Below are 20413 nucleotides of genomic sequence, written 5' to 3' on the forward strand. Positions count from 1 at the left end.
TTTAGTTTCAATTAATTTATTGCTTAAAATAATTAAAGCGGTTCGTGTAAAATGTATGTTAATTACGAAATTAATTAGGGATAGGTACAGCCGATATATCGGCTATTCGTGGCCGATAATATCGGATGATATATCGGCCGATATTAACAGTTATATATCATAACAGTAGTGTATATTATAAAATCAGTGTAAAAGGCGGTTCAGTGCACTGTCATACCATTTTATTCTAATTTTTCAATAAATAAAGTTAGCTATATTTAGTTAGTTATATTTTCTTTTCATTTTACTTGATACAGATTTTTCTATCACAAAATCCAATATCGTTGATTTTATTTATTTAAACTCGTAACACTGTTTAAAAAAAGGGTATGATCTAGCTTCTGAAGTCTGGCGTACGTGGCGCGGCCTATCAAATCAAATATCATTACTTAGTTAATCAATAAATTTCCTATTTTTAAATATTTTTATAATACCAGTATCGGGCAATATCAGCACCGTTTAAGCCGATATTTGCCGATACCGATATTAGAAAAATTGGCCGATATATCGATGCCTCCCTATAATTAATGACCGTCAAAAAATTGTACTACCAGAGCGAAGGTCAAATAAAATTGCAAGTTTTCCTTGTAAAATCTACTACGTAGTAATTACATTATTTTACTAAAATGAAAAATTTAATTGTCTAATTGTGAAATGGAATACAAAATTTCAAAAACGTACAAAAAATCTATAATTATTTTTTTGGCCACAATATATTTTTCAATATTCGAACAGTGAAACCAAATAAATACTATATACGTTGTTTAAAACATATATATTTAAATGGTGATACACTGTATGTTGCCCTTTTAGCAAGTTTTACCATATAGTTTTAATACGGTCATGGTAAAAATTTAAATTTTTAGCACATACTGGGTTTTAACGTGGTTTATCACGAAATAAGTGAAATTTCCAAATAATATTATAATTATATTTAATGATGAAATAGGTTTTGGAGTTTAAATTTTTACTGGAGACGTGAATTTATTCCCGAAACGTGCATTTAATATTAACTCAAAATTTTTCAAAATGGAGTTTACTATATTTTGCCAAATGACAACCAGACTTTGAAACTGATATTATTATAAATGATGATATTAAGGGGGAAGACTACAGTGGCCATTGTCTACTTTCGCGCTATTTCAAGTTGAACTCTTTTAATTTTGTATTTAACTTATAAAATTAATATTTAAGTGTAGAACAGCCTCTTGTTTGGTGATTAAAATAATTTTGACAATTTTAAATTTAAAAGTAATGAAGTTATTACGTTTTAATTCAGACCCCCGGAGCTAAACAAGTTGGGCAAGCGCCCAAACTACCCTTTAGTTAGGACCTTATATCTCGTTAACTATTAATATTAGAATTATCAAAATTATTTTAAGCACTAGAGGAAGGTTCAGCTTAATAAGAAAAATATAATTCAATTATGTAATTGTTAAAACAGAAACGTTCAGCTTGAACGAAAAAGAGGCTTTTACTGTATTCTTCCCCCTTAACGTCACTGCGTTTACATTATATTTAAGTTTTAAGTTCGGAAAACGTAAAATAAGTATATAGTTGATTTTGGATGATATTTTTAACGTTACTTTAATCTATTATTAAAGAACGAAAATCCACGCCTTTGGTAGTGGTTCCAGGTAACAGCGCCGTTTAATCTTCAAACTCCAGGCCAAAAAAAAGCCAAAGACAAAAACGTTCTCTTTTCCCCAACGAGAAAAAAAGCTTGCACAATTTAACAAGGTTCTTTCGCTACCAACTTCGCCTCTACAGCGCCATCTCTTTTTCTTTCTTCGAAGAGGTTCTATAGAAGTTCGACCTTTTTTTCCGCCGTAAGGCGTCATTACGTTAATGGCGTATGGCGGATGGCGGTTTGCCGGGCCCAAAAAGGGACTAAAAAACTTTGCGCGTTTCCAAACGAGGAAAATGCTCGCCACAGCTATTTTTTTTTGGTTAGGCCACAGTAAATCAATTCACAACGTGCTCGATTTAAAAACCAATTAACACGCTTGTCACGCCATCTATAATAAAACATAACATCTTTACGTGGAAGAAATTATTAATTGTTAGTTGGTAGTATGGGAAAGATCGTATTTAGCTTACGGAAAACGTGAGAGTTTGCTGAAGTAAAGTCAGAAATATTTTAAAAATATTTTAGCAAGACGCAATAATTTGTATTTTGATATATTTCATTAATTAAATAGTTACATTCTGGAAAATAAAAGGTTTCTTACGATCGATAATAGATGTCGCTAAACGCTTATATTAAAAGGTGGGTAAAAATGTCGAGACGAATTTCCAGTCTCGCGTAGTTTCTGGTTTTCGGTTTAAAATCCTAGATCTGCGTTTCAGACGACTTGTAACGAAATAGCAGTTTCTTATTGGACTTCCATATAATTTAATATTTTGCAGGGTGTGTTCGGTTGTACACATCGTAATTTTGTATAGTACATGTACCTATATTCGTTTTCAAATGTTTATATAGCGCACGCGCGCGTGAAAGTGAGTTTTTGGTTGCTGTTAAAAAAGGTGTTATTTTGCGCGTGTAAAAATAAATTAACGGCCAGTTCTGTTTTGAAATAAGAGGAAAAAGGTTTACCGGTTTTTATGTCGGAAAAGTTCGCGTCTTTTATTTCGCTGTTCACGACATTTTTTGGTCCGTCGAGCCGGATACATTCGTCAACTTGATTATGTTCCTCAACTAATCATCGAATCGGCTATCTTTCCGTGAGAGACAGTGAAAATTAGCGTGGATTCTCCGTTGGAAACCGTTTAAACCATCGATCATATCCCGATCGTAAACGAATCAACATAAGTCATCATGGATGTTCTGGTGAGAAGAAGAGCAGCTATCAAGGGACAGATCACCAGGATTGAAAATGCGGTGGGTCAAACAGCAACGAATCTATCTGACGTCGCCTTGAAGCTGTATGTAGACAAGGTGGAAAAACTATCGAAAGACTTGGATGAGGTTCACGATGCCGTAGTTGCAAATATCGATCCCGACGACGACGACTTCGCGGATCACGAAGATGAATACAACCCTCTAGTCGCTCGACTCGAAGATCTGACAATCCTACTCGTCACTGAATCAAATGAAAGAGCAGCAAACATTCCAGTGAGACAAGTCAGACCAGCTAGTGATGTACGTTTACCTAAGCTGGAACTTCCATCATTCAGCGGTGGTTACGTCGATTGGCTTCCATTTCATGATCTCTTCACGGCCACCGTACACAACAACGAATCGCTCACCGGAGCTCAGAAGTTTCAGTATTTGAAGTCATCATTACGAAACGAAGCAGCGCTCCTAGTTCAATCTATTCCGGTAACTGACGCTAATTATCTGGAAGCTTGGGATATCTTAAACAATCGGTTCAACAATACCCGGGAAATCATCGATGCACACGTAAAACGTCTCTTCAGTCAAACTAACGTCATCCAAGAATCTTCATCCGCTTTACGAACGCTCATCGATACCACCGCCGAATGCATAAGGGCGCTCAAGGTTCTCAAAGAACCAGTACAACATTGGGACTCCATACTACTTCATCTTGTAAAGGAAAAACTGGATTCAGAATCTCGCCGACAATGGGAACTTTCCCTGAGGGGGACCGAAAGACCAACTTTCGAGGATCTCGTTACATTTCTTGAACAACGGGCCAGAGCCTTAGCAGCAGCTCCGTCTACAACTACTGCAATCAAGTCGAAGCCTCCATTACATCAGAGACCGAGTACAAAGGCTCATCATGGTGCTCTGAGCGAGACGTGTCACTTTTGCAACGAAACACACTCTGTATACAAATGTACCAATTTTCTGAATGCATCTTCGGACGAGCGTTGGAACATGGTCAAGAGGAGTGCCATGTGTTTCAATTGCTTACGAACCGGTCATCAAAAAATGACTGCAAATCTGGTCATTGTAGGAAATGCAACGCACGACATAACACACTTCTACATCAAGAGAAGGAATTAACGAAGACGAAGGCAACCTCCGGTGTAGTTTCATGCCCATCTCGTGAAATAATTGGATCAACCCAAGTTATCTTGGCAACCGCAATGGTCCAAGTCAAGGGACTTGACGAGCAACTTTATCCAGCCCGAGCGCTTCTGGACTCGGGTTCTCAAGCCAGTTTCATCACGGAACAATTCACGAGGAAACTAAGATTGAAGCGAACACGTTTCAACGTCTCGGTTGACGGAATTGGAGCAACCGGAATGAACACCTCTCAAGGCAGTATCATGGTGAATATTCAGTCAAATATCATTAACACGTCGGAGGTCATCGTCGAGGCAATCGTCCTGAAAAAGATCACGGATTATTTACCTAACAGTCCGTTCGATCCTGGAAATTGTCTACACTTGAAAGGCTTAACACTTGCTGATCCAACTTTTCATAGCCCTGGACAAGTGGATATTTTACTAGGTGCTGACGTGTATCTAGAGCTCTTACAAGATGGCATTTGCAAGGGGAAAGAAGGTCTTCCAGGTGCCTTTAATACTCTTTTCGGATGGGCAGTTTCCGGTCCATTGCTGATGTCCGGAAGAAGTTCGAAAATAAAGGTCCACCATTGTACATTGGAAGCAGATTTGAAACATCTTTGGGAGCTAGAAGACATCCAACTTCGAAGAATACTATCTCCAACAGAAATTCAATGTGAAAAGAACTTTGAAGAATCACATACACGTGACTCTACAGGAAGATTCACTGTACGATTACCAAAGATAAACGATGCACCAAAACTTGGAGATTCTAAACAAATGGCAATCCGTCGATTCTCTCACTTAGAACGACGTCTACGTGTTAACCCGAATCTCTATGAGGAGTACCGCAAGTTCATGGGGGAATACATTGCCCTTGGACATATGGAACTCATTCCCTCGAATGAAATAAAAATCGAAACCAATCCATCTTACTACGTGCCTCATCATGCGGTATTCAAAGAAGACATAAGTATATGTATTTGTACCCCGCTGCTCCGCCTTAAGCACTACAGCGGCCACCTTAAACAACCAGCCCTGGACAAAAGTGCGCTTTGCGAAACAACGTTCGGCCAGTGAGACAGCCATTTTGACCGCCTCACATATTCAAAGAAGACAGTACCACCACGAGAGTTCGTGTGGTGTTCGACGCCTCTGCCAAATCTACAACTGGAGTTTCCCTAAACGATCATCTGCTAGTGGGGCCAAAACTTCAAGATGATTTGGTCAACCTCCTTATTCGCTTTCGTCAACATCGCATTGTAATGAAAGCAGACCTTGCCAAAATGTTTCGTCAAATTAGAGTACATCCAGACGACTCCGATCTTCAAAGAATTGTTTGGCGAAACAACTCACACGAACCCTTGCTCGAATACCGTTTGCTAACGGTTACATATGGAACCGCATCAGCGCCATACCTAGCAACTAAAGTCTTGAAGCAACTCGGCCATGACGTGAAAGAGACACTTCCGTTGGCATCTTCGGCTTTACAAAATGACTTCTACATGGACGATCTAATGACAGGAGACGAAACGATTGAGAACGTTTTAAGACTTCAGTCAGAAATCATTCAAGCTACATCTCAAGCAGGATTTGAAATAAGGAAATGGGCGTCGAATGAAGCTGCATTATTGGATACACTACCAGCCAACATGAAGGATTTACAAAAGCCACTATGCATCGAGAACGACGAATCAGTCAAGACTCTCGGCCTATATTGGACTCCTTCGGCTGATAATTTCTCGTTTATGGTTACTTCTCCAGCGTCAAGAAGTTCAATCACTAAACGTACGATTCTTTCGGATACAGCAAGGATATTCGATCCTCTGGGACTGTTGGCACCAGTAACCGTTCGAGCGAAACTGATGTTACAGGAAATGTGGCAGCTAAAATTGAATTGGGATGAGCAACTTCTCCAACCACTTCAAGCTAAATGGAGGTCGTTTCGAACCGATTTACCAGAAATTGAAAACATTACGGTTCAACGGCACATTTCGCAAGCTAATGCTACAGACATTAGCCTCCATGGATTTTGTGACGCATCGGAGAAAGCGTACGCAGCTGCCGTATACCTGAAGACGGTGAATAACAACGGACAAATCAAAATACAACTGATCGCTGCGAAAACAAGAGTCGCTCCGCTCAAACAAATCACACTTCCGAGACTGGAATTATCTGGTGCATTACTTTTGGCTTCTCTGATTCAACTGATCAGGGAGTCATTGAGATTGGATATAGCTGATGTTCATTGCTGGTCGGACTCAACAATCGTCCTAGCTTGGTTGAAAGCTCCACCGCAACGTTGGAAAACGTTCGTAGCCAATCGAGTGTCAGAAATCCACGAGAAACTACCGAGAGCGCAATGGCATCACATTTCAGGAGACAGCAACCCTGCAGATTGCGCTTCTCGAGGAATATCCGCTAGCGAACTGGGAAATCATGGTCTCTGGTGGCATGGACCGCAGTGCCTTATTTTCGCCGCAACAACGCAAGAACTACATGAACTCTCAGAGCCAAATGAATGTTTATCCGAGGAAAGACGAATTATTTCGTTAGTAACACATTATCAAATGGATTTCACGCTCCTTTCCAAATTTTCAGCGCTTAAAAAACTCATTCATATCACCGCCTACATTCTACGTTTTGTCTTCAATTCGCGAAATGCGACAGAATTGAGGATTACTGGACCTTTATCGAAGGAAGAGAACGAAAAGGCGCTATCCCATTGGATTCGGGTCGTCCAAAGCAACAGTTTTAACGAAGAGATAGCTTGCCTTAAACAAAACAAAGAATTACCACGGAAAAGTAAAATCCTTTCGATGCGTCCGTACATCGATCAAGATGGGATTCTTAGAGTTGGTGGCAGACTTTGCCACTCCAACTTACCATACGAACAAAGGCATCCGGCACTGTTACCGAGACAGAGCAAATTAACAGAACTTCTAATACAACACGAGCACGAGAAACATTTTCACGGAGGTGCTCAACTACTAACTTCTGTCTTACAGAAACGTTATTGGATCGTCGGTCTTCGTGATGCCATACGTTTCCATATCAGAAGATGTGTTTCATGTGTACGACAGCAGGCAGTCACTGTAAAGCAACTTATGGGCGATTTACCACCAGCGAGAGTAAATCCTGCTCGGCCATTTTTGAAGTGTGGAGTCGACTACGCAGGACCATTTACCCTTAAACTAATGAAGGGACGAAGTCACTTCAGGTTTAAGGGATACATTGCCATCTTCGCTTGCTTTACCACAAGATCAATTCATCTTGAACTTGTCAGTGACATGACCACCGAAGCATTTCTGGCAGCATTGAAACGCTTTGTTGCTCGACGAGGAAAATGCGCCGACATTTACAGCGACTGTGGAACCAACTTTACAGGAGCCGATCGAGAGATGAAAACATTCATCAAATTCATAGTCTCTACAAACAACAACGATCAAGTATCACGATGGCTCGCAGACGAAGGAATTAATTGGCACTTCAACCCGCCTGCAGCGCCACATTTAGGAGGCCTCTGGGAAGCCGGGGTGAAGTCCGTCAAGTATCATCTGAAACGAGTTCTTGGCACCATGGTTCTAAACTTTGAAGAAATGCAAACGCTTCTTTGCCAAATCGAAGCTTGCTTAAATTCACGTCCTTTAACGGCGTTAAGCTCGGATCCAAACGACTTCAATGCGTTGACACCTGGACATTTCCTAATCGGAGATGCACTCACCGCAATACCCGAACCCGATCTCACTTCTGAAAACGTCAACCGCCTGTCACGTTGGCAATTGGGCCAACAAGTACTGCAGCACTTTTGGAACCGTTGGCGAAATGAATTCCTCTCTCGCCTTCTACAACGTCCAAAGTGGACTACACCAAAACCGAATCTACGAGTCGGCGACTTGGTCTTGCTCAAAGATGAAGATTTACCTCCAACCAAGTGGAGAATGGCAAGAATCGCTGAACTTCATCCAGGACAAGACAATCAAGTTCGCGTCGTAACTGTCAGAACCTCTGACAAATCACTGAAAAGACCCGTAGTTAAATTATGCCAGTTACCACTAGACTGATTTTAATTGTATTCAAACTGTTTACTAAGGGTTATTTATGTATGCAAATGTAACTTTTCGGACTTTTACTATCTCATTTGAAATTCGTTATTTCAAGGCGGGCGGAATGTTCGGTTGTACACATCGTAATTTTGTATAGTACATGTACCTATATTCGTTTTCAAATGTTTATATAGCGCACGCGCGCGTGAAAGTGAGTTTTTGGTTGCTGTTAAAAAAGGTGTTATTTTGCGCGTGTAAAAATAAATTAACGGCCAGTTCTGTTTTGAAATAAGAGGAAAAAGGTTTACCGGTTTTTATGTCGGAAAAGTTCGCGTCTTTTATTTCGCTGTTCACGACAGGGTGGGTCGGCATATTTACCCACCTTTTAATATAAGCCATAAAAAGCTGAAATTCCACTAAGAAAAAGCTTCAAATATTTGGCGGGAGAAAATGATGATATAAAAATCAATCGTGTAACAAATGTCATACAAACGGAGATTATCAAAATTAAACAAAAAAAAAACAGTTTAAAGAGAAACTATCCTAGCTGTGAATACTGTATGCTAACCGGCAATGCATCTTGTTTGTCCCGCAACTAGCGTCAGCTACCCCAAAATTCTGTTAAACATGGCTTGAGAAATACGAAATTTATACTGCGTTTAAGCCTAAAATGAACCCATATACTTAAGACCTTTTCACACGAGCCAACTTTTTAAATCAAAATGCTGAGTCAGCAAAAATGGATCAGTGATTCATTTTTTTCTCACGTACATTTTTGGTGGATCAACTCTTCAAACTTTTATTCACACGAACCAACTAGTTGACTCAACTCAAGTTGACTCATCTAGTTGGATCAAAAAGTTGGCTCGTGTGAAAAGGCCTTCAGAAGAAGGGAATGTAAACATTCTAAAGGCACCATCGCATACGTTGCAGCGAAAATTCATCAGTAGAAGGAAAGTAAGGGCGAGGCTCCGAACCTGGGTCCAGGTTCAGGTTCGAGATCGGGATTTAAGGGGTGAAATAGGGGTAAAATCGTTGAAAAGTCAATGTATTTATGATATTTCTCGCGACGATTTGTTTTTTCTCATATCGACATATTGTGTTCAGGACCAACTTGTTTTATGTTATCTTTATCTCCGCTTATCTCGATTATTTACAGAGTACACTTATATGGTACTTGAACGTACGGCTTGTTTCTCTTTATCTCACGTATTAAATATCGTGTGGAATAAGTTGAAATTATGTAAGTTGTATGATACTTGATAACCTGGGTGAGAGATAGTGTGCGCGCGCGTGCGCGGATTACCTGGCGCGCGGTTTTCGCGTGCGCGGAGCACCCGGGGCGCGGTTAATTTTAATTTAAATGAAAACATGGATTTGAGTGTTTTAAAAGTGATTCATGGAATATTTGATAGTTTATAGTAAACTACGTCACAAGTCTTTTGTTAATGAGAATCAAATTAATTTTAAACTCCATTTAATATCATTAAGTTAAATTACATTCCGATATACAAATATATATATATATATTCTTGACGTCCAATACGTTTAAAAAGCTTTCCAAAATGTAAATATAGGTAGTAAAATAATACAAAAACACCCTAACTTGGCGTTCAATACGTTGAAATACTTTTCCGATACGTAAATATTGGTAGAAAGATACTATTAAAACATCTAAACTCTACTTTTAATTGGACCGCATGTTTTAGTTCTTTTAGGTGAATCTCTATGAGAGTTTAACATTACAATAAGGCTAATAGGTCCAGTTTAGGGTACTTATGGTTCGAAATAGGGTACATAGGGCCGATAATGGTGACTTTGGTCGCTTTTATGGTCCATTTTGGTCCATTTGTGGTTACAAGACGTGTGAGGGGTTAATGAAAATAAAAAAGCTCTCGACTAGCTCATTTCAAATGGGTATACGAATACGTTAAATTACATTCCGATGTATATATATATATATACTCTACGTTCAATACGTTAAAATATATTTCAATACGCAAATAAAGGTGGAAAAATACTACAAAAACACATTAACTTGGCGTTCAATACGTTAAAATACTTTTCCGATACGCAAATATAGGTAGAAAAGGTACTATTTAAACACCTTAACTCTACTTTAAACGGATAAAATATATTTCAGATATGAAAATACATAGAAAAATACTACAAAAACCTCTAAACTATACTTTTAATGCAACAAAATACAATTCCGATGTTCAAATATATAAAAATACTTAATTAATGTACTAAGTTACGTTTAAAAGAACCTTTTGTAACAATTCCAATATGTAAATATAGGTATAAAAATACGATATAAACAACTTGCCTATATTTTAAATACGGTAAAATACAATTCTTATACACAAATATAGTCAGAAAGATACTATACAAACACAAAAATGAAAAGAAAATAAAATTAGTGTGGACAAGATTTGTAAATATAATTTTGAAACTAATAATTTTCACGCTTTATTTAAGTGAAGCAATTACATTTTTAAAAATGAAAGACGTTAAACAAAATAAAAATTTGTAAATATTGTACTTTTATTACTATAAATATTCCAATATTAAATGGGAACCGCTGCCCTAGAAGAAGTGCATTCGGAAAAATAAAATTTTATTTATATTATCTTCAATTGGCTATAGACAGAATATTTCACCCGGCGAGGAATTGTAAAGTAACTCATATACAAACTAAGTTTGAACTCTACTTTTATTACAACAAAATACAATTCCGATATTCAAATATTTAAAAATACTTAATTAATGCACTAAGTTACGTTTAAAGGAACCTTTTGTAAACACGAATTCATCCAATTGTTAAACATAAATTCCAGATTAGATGATGTATGTATGATTGGTAAGACTCTTGTCAGGAAGATGAATTCTTATGAATCTTTATTCTGCTTTTAATACGTTAAAATACATTTACAATATGAAAATATAGATAGAAAAATACTACTAAAATCCCTTTTTAAATTTGATAAAATACATATCCGATATGTTAATAGGTAGAATAATAATATAAAAATTCCTTATTCTACTTTTAATACTACATAACACAACTCCGATACGCAAATATGGACAGAAAATACTAAAAAAAACTCTTTACTCTACGTTCGATTCGTTAAAATACATTTCCGATACACATATATAGATATACCTATATTTACATATTAAATTTTTTAAATTTAAATTTTCTTATTTACAACACTATCTTTAATATATAAGTTTATTCCTAAATTTATAAGCTAAATTATTACAATTGACATTTATCAAATTTAAAAAGGGATTTTAGTAGTACTTTTCTATATTGTAAATGTATTTTAACGTATTAAAAGCAGAATAAAGATGCATAAGAATTCATCTCTCTGACAAGAGTCTTACCAATCATACATACATCATCTAATCTGGAATTTATGTTTAACAATTGGATGAATTCGTGTTTACAAAAGGTTCCTTTAAACGTAACTTAGTGCATTAATTAAGTATTTTTAAATATTTGAATATCGGAATTGTATTTTGTTGTAATAAAAGTAGAGTTCAAACTTAGTTTGTATATGAGTTAGTTTACAATTCATCGCCGGGGTGAAATAATAAAAATTTTTCCGAATGCACTTCTTCTAGGGCAGCGGTTCTCATTTAATATTGGAATATTTATAGTAATAAAAGGTAACTATTGTAGAATATAAAATATATTTTAATTAAAACATTTCTTAATTTTTTATAGTCTAAAAATATTTACAATATTTAAAATTTTATCGTATTTTTATACCTATATTTACATATTGGAATTGGTACAAAAGGTTCTTTTAAACGTAACTTTGTACATTAATTAAGTATTTTTAACTATTTGAATATCGGATTGGATTTTTTATTGCATTAAAAGTAGAGTTTAGATGTTTTTGTAGTATTTTTCTATGTATTTGCATATCTGAAATATATTTTATCCGATTTAAAGTAGAGTTAAGATGTTTAAATAGTATCTTTCTACCTATATTTGCGTATCGGAAAAGTATTTTAACGTATTGAACGCCAAGTTAATGTGTTTTTGTAGTATTGTTCCACCTATATTTGCGTATTGAAATATATTTTAACGTATTGAACGTAGAGTATATATATATATTTGTACATCGGAATGTAATTTAACGCATTTGTATATATACCCATTTGAAATGAGCTAGTCGAGAGCTTTTTTAATTTTCATTAACCCCTCACAGGTCTTGTAACCAAAAATGGACGAAAATGGACCGAAAGTATCCTAAAAGCGACCAAAGTCACCATTACCGGCCCTATGTACCCTATTTCGAACCATAAGTACCCTAAGCTGGACCTATTAGCTTTATTGTAATGTTAAAATCTCATAGAGATTAACCTAAAAGAGGGAACCCTCACTACCGCGATAGGCGCGAATTTGTTGCATTAAAAGTAGAGTTTAGATGTTTTAATAGTATCTTTCTACCTATATTTGCGTATCGGAAAAGTATTTTAACGTATTGAACGCTAAGTTAAGGTGTTTTTGTATTATTTTACTACCTATATTTACATTTTGGAAAGCTATTTAAACGTATTGAACGTCAAGAATATATACATTTGTATATCGGAATGTAATTTAACTTAATGATATTAAATGGAGTTTAAAATTAATTTGATTCTCTTTAACAAAAGACTTGTGACGTAGTTTACTATAAACTATCAAATATTCCACGAATCACTTTTAAAACACTCAAATCCATGTTTTCATTTAAATTAAAATTAACCGCGCCCCGGGTGCTCCACGCACGCGAAAACCGCGCGCCAGGTAATCCGCGCACGCGCGCGCACACTATCTCTCACCCAGGTTATCAAGTATCATACAACTTACATAATTTCAACTTATTCCACACGATATTTAATACGCGAGATAAAGAGAAACAAGCCGTACGTTCAAGTACCATATAAGTGTACTCTGTAAATAATCGAGATAAGCGGAGATAAAGATAACATAAAACAGGTTGGTCCTGAACACTATGTTGATATGAGAAAAAAACAAATCATCGCGAGAAATATCATAAATACATTGACTTTTCAACGATTTTACCCCTATTTCACCCCTTAAATCCCGGATCCCGATCTCGAACCTGAACCTGAACCTGAACCCAGGTTCGGAGCCTCGCCCTTACTTTCCTTCTACTTTCATCTGCTTTAGATTTTTCGTGAAACACACGATTGCCATCTATGTTTCAAATCAAATCAAATTTTATTGCAGTTAGTATAATCATAATTTTTTGTTAGATAACAATGTGACTTGTGTGTTTATGCTGTATTATTAAAAAGCAGACGAACTAACGCTACGAGGTACGCTAGGGCCCTGTTCTTGTTAGCCGAATGTATTCTTGAACCGTCCAAGAATGCATTTAGTTCAGGGTTGTCACAGTTTTTTCACTTTCATATTCCCTGATTTTTCCTGACTTCTTTTGTGCCAAAATTTTGTTCCAAATTCCCTGACCTGATTTTTAGACCCATATTCAAATTCCCTGACCTTGGCCTGATTTTAGATCCATATTCAAATTCCCTGACCATTCCCTGATTTTTAGACCAATATTCAAATTCCCTGATTTTTAGACCCAAATTCAAATTCCCCGACCTTTCCCTGATTTTTAGATCCAAATTCAAATTCCCCGACCATTCCCTGATTTTTAGACCGATATTCAAATTCCCCGACCTTTCCCTGATTTTTAGACCCAAATTCAAATTCCCCGACCTTTCCCTGATTTTTAGACCGATATTCAAATTCCCTGATTTTTAGACCCAAATTCAAATTCCCCGACCTTTCCCTGATTTTTAGATCCAAATTCAAATTCCCCGACCTTTCCCTGATTTTTAGACCCAAATTCAAATTCCCCGACCTTTCCCTGATTTTTAGACCCAAATTCAAATTCCCTGACCATTCCCTGATTTTTAGACCAATATTCAAATTCCCTGATTTTTAGACCCAAATTCAAATTCCCCGACCTTTCCCTGATTTTTAGACCAATATTCAAATTCCCTGATTTTTAGACCCAAATTCAAATTCCCCGACCTTTCCCTGATTTTTAGATCCAAATTCAAATTCCCCGACCATTCCCTGATTTTTAGACCGATATTCAAATTCCCCGACCTTTCCCTGATTTTTAGACCCAAATTCAAATTCCCCGACCTTTCCCTGATTTTTAGACCCAAATTCAAATTCCCCGACCTTTCCCTGATTTTTAGACCCAAATTCAAATTCCCCGACCTTTCCCTGATTTTTAGACCGATATTCAAATTCCAAGACCATTCCCTGATTTTTAGACCGATATTCAAATTCCAAGACCATTCCCTGATTTTTAGACCGATATTCAAATTCCCTGACCATTCCCTGATTTTTAAACCGATATTCAAATTCCCTGACCATTACCTGATTTTTAGGCCGATATTCCCCGACTTTTCCAGGAATTCCAGGTTTTCCAGGTAACGTGGCAACCCTGTACTTATACTTAGGGATAATGATTATGTTAGTCAATCTCCCTAAGTATAAATACATTATTGAATTCTCTACAGTACAAGCATCGAAACTAGTTATAAGCAAAAAGCATTTTTTTTCAGACTTCCATTCTATAGTTAAATAAGGCAAACCAAATGGATTTTTCAAGCTTTGCCTTAAAGGCAAAGAGCAAACTGTTTCCTCCTCGGAAGCGAAATCAGCGAAGGTTAGTTCAAATAAAAATTGAAGACTTTGAACCGCGGCGCAAGTTTGATATTTACCAAAAGAACAGAAACGTCGGGCTGGAGAAACGAATCGTTGTAAATAAAAGATCTTCTGGACAATAAGGACGCTTTGAAAGACTCGCGGCGAATCAAAACGCGCAGTTCGATCCCTTCTCATTATAAAACTGTTTGCCAGAAACGGATATCTCTCCGCGGATACCGGTAGACGGTAAACTTCTCTTTCAGAACTAACGGGTTATGACGGCAAACAGAATTACATTCCCTATTTTCGCTACATCGTAAATGCGGGTGTTCTCCACGGAATGCAACTGATATTTGTCGAAGGTCCAATACATAGAATAAACTATTGCGCGTTAAAAATTGATTTTTTAAATATCACTTTAGAATTTATAATAGTAGAGTTTCACTATTATTTAAACAAGTCTATTCTACCGCCTAGATTGGTAAAAATGTACGAGAGATTCGACCTACTGTAAAATCCTGAAATAATGGACGAAATAAGGTAACTACACACTATCGCCATCTCTTATTCCTTGCTGAATCGCCACATCAGAGGCGTAGTGAGGGGGGGGGCAGGGGGGACATACGCCCCGGGCGCCGACGGCCAGGGGGGCGCCAAAGAGGCGCCTAAAGTATTAAAGCAGATATTGGAATCTTGAAAATTTTTTAATATATCAATTAAATTAATATTTATTTTGTAGGAGGGGGGGGGCAAAAATTTTGGAGTTTGGCCCTGGGCGCCAAATAACCTCACTACGCCACTGCACCACATTGCAGACGGCAGTCTTTATAGTACACCTCTGGATGGCGCCACGTGTTCACAAGTCACGCTTGGCTTTATTTTTTTTCTCACGGAAATTCCCCTTTTTTTCAGGTGCAAAATAGCCTCAAATAAAACTACGATTTACAGAGAAACTCATTTCATGATTGTCATTTAAGTTAAATTGCTTCAGTATTATATTATAAAAGAAGTAGTAAAGTCAAATGTTGCATGAGAAAACTTATTGATGTAAATTTTTATTCATTAGGGCAAACATTTTGAACCCTAATAAATTTCATTGATTAAAAAAAATTAATTTCTCGGATATTTCTGAGCGATTCCAGTCGGTCCGACTTTGTGAACCGCCCAAGTAACTCGTACGGACCAATGAAAATTCGCGTTATTTTTTACATCACGTTAATTTCAAATAAATCTCAAACACGTTATAGGCCTATTAATTATTGTTAAATGTTTTTTTAATTACATTAAATAATATATGCTAATATTACACGCATTGCGACAGTATTAATGACAATTAGGCTCTATTAAAATAGTTCGTTGCATTCGTAGAATTTCGTACACTAACGTCGTGTCATAAAAAAAACGTTATGTAATTTTCTATTCATTCCGTTTTCTGAAAAATATATATACAAGAACGTATTTATTTATACCTAGGGAGAATGTCTATGTCGAGACGGTTTTTAGCCTTTCTCTCAATCCACCCGTTGGTCCCCCCAGTACGCTCCTCCGCTTAAAATAAAACGAATAGTCCCGGTATTTCATTGGCTGCTTAAAATTTACGTCACCTAACGCGATGGAAATCAAACGCCGATGACGTTTTGTCTTCCCCCCAGCGCGAGACGGGGGAAAGACGTTCAACGTGCCCGGCGATTGTCGCAACATAATCATTCTTCCTAAATATAAATAAATACATTCTTGATATATATATATAATTCAAATAGGGTTTGAAATACATCTATTTTATCATAAAATAGAAACAAATAAAAGTTACAAAATCCTAATAATAACCGTTTTCAAAATCAGCGTGAAGGTACAACACGACCCGATTTCAGTCTCGATTTGTTAAAATCTCGGACACTTGTAGGGGTGAAAAAATAGACTAACGAAAGTTAAGCCACTCATTGATAACGGCAAACTTGTAGTAGTGTAGATTGTACACAATAAAGCTACGTTAACACCCCCACAAGTTTCTTCCCACACGTTTTGTAGCTTAACCTGTCTAATCACGTGGACTGTTTTCTATACCATTTTAAAGTGGTTTTTAAAATGACCTAAAAATATTACTATGGAAAATATACATCATTTTTCTATAGGCCGCTCAATGACCATAGAAAAATTGTCAAAAACTTATAGAAATCATATAGATTATTCCCAACAGTTCCATAGCTTATTCCCAACAGTTCCATAGCTTATTCCCAACAGTTCCATAGCTTATTCCCAACAGTTCCATAGCTTATTCCCAACAGTTCCATAGCTTATTCCCAACAGTTCCATAGCTTATTCCCAACAGTTCCATAGCTTATTCCCAACAGTTCCATAGCTTATTCCCAACAGTTCCATAGCTTATTCCCAACAGTGCCATAGCTTATTCCCAACAGTGCCATAGATTATTCCCAACAGTTAAATAGCTTATTCCCAACAGTTCCATAGCTTATTCCCAACAGTTCCATAGCTTATTCCCAACAGTTCCATAGCTTATTCCCAACAGTTCCATAGCTTATTCCCAACAGTTCCATAGCTTATTCCCAACAGTTCCATAGCTTATTCCCAACAGTTCCATAGCTTATTCCCAACAGTTCCATAGCTTATTCCCAACAGTTCCATAGCTTATTCCCAACAGTTCCATAGCTTATTCCCAAAAGTTCCATAGCTTATTCCCAAAAGTTCCATAGCTTATTCCCAAAAGTTCCATAGCTTATTCCCAAAAGTTCCATAGCTTATTCCCAACAGTTCCATAGCTTATTCCCAACAGTTCCATAGCTTATTCCCAACAGTTCCATAGCTTATTCCCAACAGTTCCATAGCTTATTCCCAACAGTTCCATAGCTTATTCCCAACAGTTCCATAGCTTATTCCCAACAGTTCCATAGCTTATTCCCAACAGTTCCATAGCTTATTCCCAACAGTTCCATAGCTTATTCCCAACAGTTCCATAGCTTATTCCCAACAGTTCCATAGCTTATTCCCAACAGTTCCATAGCTTATTCCCAACAGTTCCATAGCTTATTCCCAACAGTTCCATAGCTTATTCCCACAGTTCCATAGCTTATTCCCAACAGTTCCATAGCTTATTCCCAACAGTTCCATAGATTATTCCCAACAGTTCCATAGATTATTCCCAACAGTGCCATAGATTATTCCCAACAGTGCCATAGATTATTCCCAACAGTGCCATAGATTATTCCCAACAGTGCCATAGATTATTCCCAACAGTGCCATAGATTATTCCCAACAGTGCCATAGATTATTCCCAACAGTGCCATAGATTATTCCCAACAGTGCCATAGATTATTCCCAACAGTGCCATAGATTATTCCCAACAGTGCCATAGATTATTCCCAACAGTGCCATAGATTATTCCCAACAGTGCCATAGATTATTCCCAACAGTGCCATAGATTATTCCCAACAGTGCCATAGATTATTCCCAACAGTGCCATAGATTATTCCCAACAGTGCCATAGATTATTCCCAACAGTGCCATAGATTATTCCCAACAGTGCCATAGATTATTCCCAACAGTGCCATAGATTATTCCCAACAGTGCCATAGATTATTCCCAACAGTGCCATAGATTATTCCCAACAGTGCCATAGATTATTCCCAACAGTTCCATAGATTATTCCCAACAGTTCCATAGATTATTCCCAACAGTTCCATAGATTATTCCCAACAGTTCCATAGATTATTCCCAACAGTTCCATAGATTATTCCCAACAGTTCCATAGATTATTCCCAACAGTTCCATAGATTATTCCCAACAGTTCCATAGATTATTCCCAACAGTTCCATAGATTATAAACGTGATGAGCCAATTTTTTTAAATCAATTAACTTTAAAATAGAATTGCGCAATGGAAACCAAAGAAGCGGATACTTACTCAGACACTGAACGAGTTTGGCAGCGGTCAGAAAGGCGTCAGAAAGGACTCAATTCCACTGGAGCGGAAGAGTCGAAGCGGACGTCCACTCTGAGCAGATCCACGAAACAAAAATCGACGATTGAGGGGATATAAATGGTCCAAATGTTGTTCTCTCGATTTCCCAAAAGACGATAGACCACTTTCGACGGCTTTGTTATACACTCTCTTAAAGGAAACTCCACATTTTCATACTGTCAAATAAAAACAATACACAAAAATTAGTATATAATACGATAAAATGAAAATAATTATGAAAATTTTTATCAAGGCAGAAGTCGTAAGGTCCTTCATTTGAGGAGAATTGTTTAAAACCTTGCTTCCATATGGTCGGTAAGCAAAATGAAAATATTAAAATAATATGCCCAGTTTCACAAAAGTAAAATCTCGAAGTGATTTCACAAATCGGAAACTGATTGACATTTCAGAGTACGATTTTCATGTTGATTTCTGGTTTTATAGACTGACTAGTTGGGACTCGTTTTTTAACATTATTTAATTAACTAACTTAACCCAAATTCGAAATCGATGAAAATAGCGCTACTCGCTGCCTTTGCGCCATAAGAATAGCTGTGAGAAATTTGGAGGTCCTAGGTTGAACGGCTCGGAAGTCGATAGAGAAACAGAAGCAAGACAGAGAGACAGAAGACACTTAGGAATATAGTATAGATTTTGAAATTTTTCTCTACAGTGTACGGGATTTTCACGTATGTCAGACCCCTTGGTTTTGTAATGCAATGGACGTTAGTAAGCAATATTTGTAACGAAAAATATCCCGAGTAGTTAGCGAGCTTCACTTCAGTTTAGGGAACTGTGTTCCGAACAAGTTAATAAAATAAAATTACGAGATATTTGGTGCGAAATAGTTCTTTTATGGGCGGACAACTTGGAAACTTCAACGGTAAACAATAGTTAGATGGGCCAGTTTTAAAAGAGAGACAATATCTTTTCTCATTTGGGCAAATAGAGAAAATTTCTTAACATCTCCGGTTCCCTCGTGTTTATACGCACTTAGGCAACAACAAAAGAGTCTCCCCAAACAACCAGAGGGCGCCACAAGAAGAAGGAACCACGCTGGGAGGGTGAGGCCGGAGCGGAAAAGGTAATATCCGTTAAGGCTTTGTTTACAAATTGCCTTCCTCGACGACTACCAAAAAGACTACAAAGTTTTTATCGGAAGAGGGGGAGGTGGGGGGGGGGGGGGGGGCGAACAAGTGGCCCAATGGTAAAATATAGTCCGGCGTTTAAATCATCGGATACAACGAAACCTAACTAATATTGTTTTTAATTTCTAACGTTTAATTATTAATTTCCATTTAATTTAAAAGGGTTAGTTCCCAATTTCCATTTAATTTCCAACATTTAATTATTAATTTCCATTTAATTTCCAACATTTAATTATTAATTTCCATTTAATTTCCAACATTTAATTATTAATTTCCATTTAATTTCCAACATTTAATTATTAATTTCCATTTAATTTCCAACATTTAATTATTAATTTCCATTTAATTTAAAAGGGTTAGTTCCCAATTTCCATTTAATTTCCAACATTTAATTATTAATTTCCATTTAATTTAAAAGGGTTAGTTCCCAATTTCCATTTAATTTCCAACATTTAATTATTAATTTCCATTTAATTTAAAAGGGTTAGTTCCCAATTTCCATTTAATTTCCAACGATTACTTCCCAATTTCAATTA

At 36.8% G+C, this 20413-nt stretch overlaps 1 protein-coding gene across 2 annotated transcripts in view; it reads right to left on the reverse strand.

The window, feature by feature from the left end:
• Positions 1-18900, reverse strand: part of cpx (synaptic transmission protein complexin) — a 287995-nt gene extending 269095 nt beyond the window's left edge. For both annotated transcript variants that reach the window (XM_090173971.1, XM_090173970.1), the window contains exon 1: positions 18673-18900. The gene's annotated coding sequence lies outside the window, so the exon portion shown is untranslated. The remainder of the gene's footprint in view (positions 1-18672) is intronic.
• Between the last annotated feature and the right edge of the window lie 1513 nt (positions 18901-20413).

This window comes from Leiobunum rupestre, chromosome 4 (genome assembly GCF_980474605.1).
Source record: "Leiobunum rupestre chromosome 4, qqLeiRupe1.1.hap1, whole genome shotgun sequence".
Lineage (NCBI taxonomy): Eukaryota > Metazoa > Arthropoda > Arachnida > Opiliones > Sclerosomatidae > Leiobunum > Leiobunum rupestre.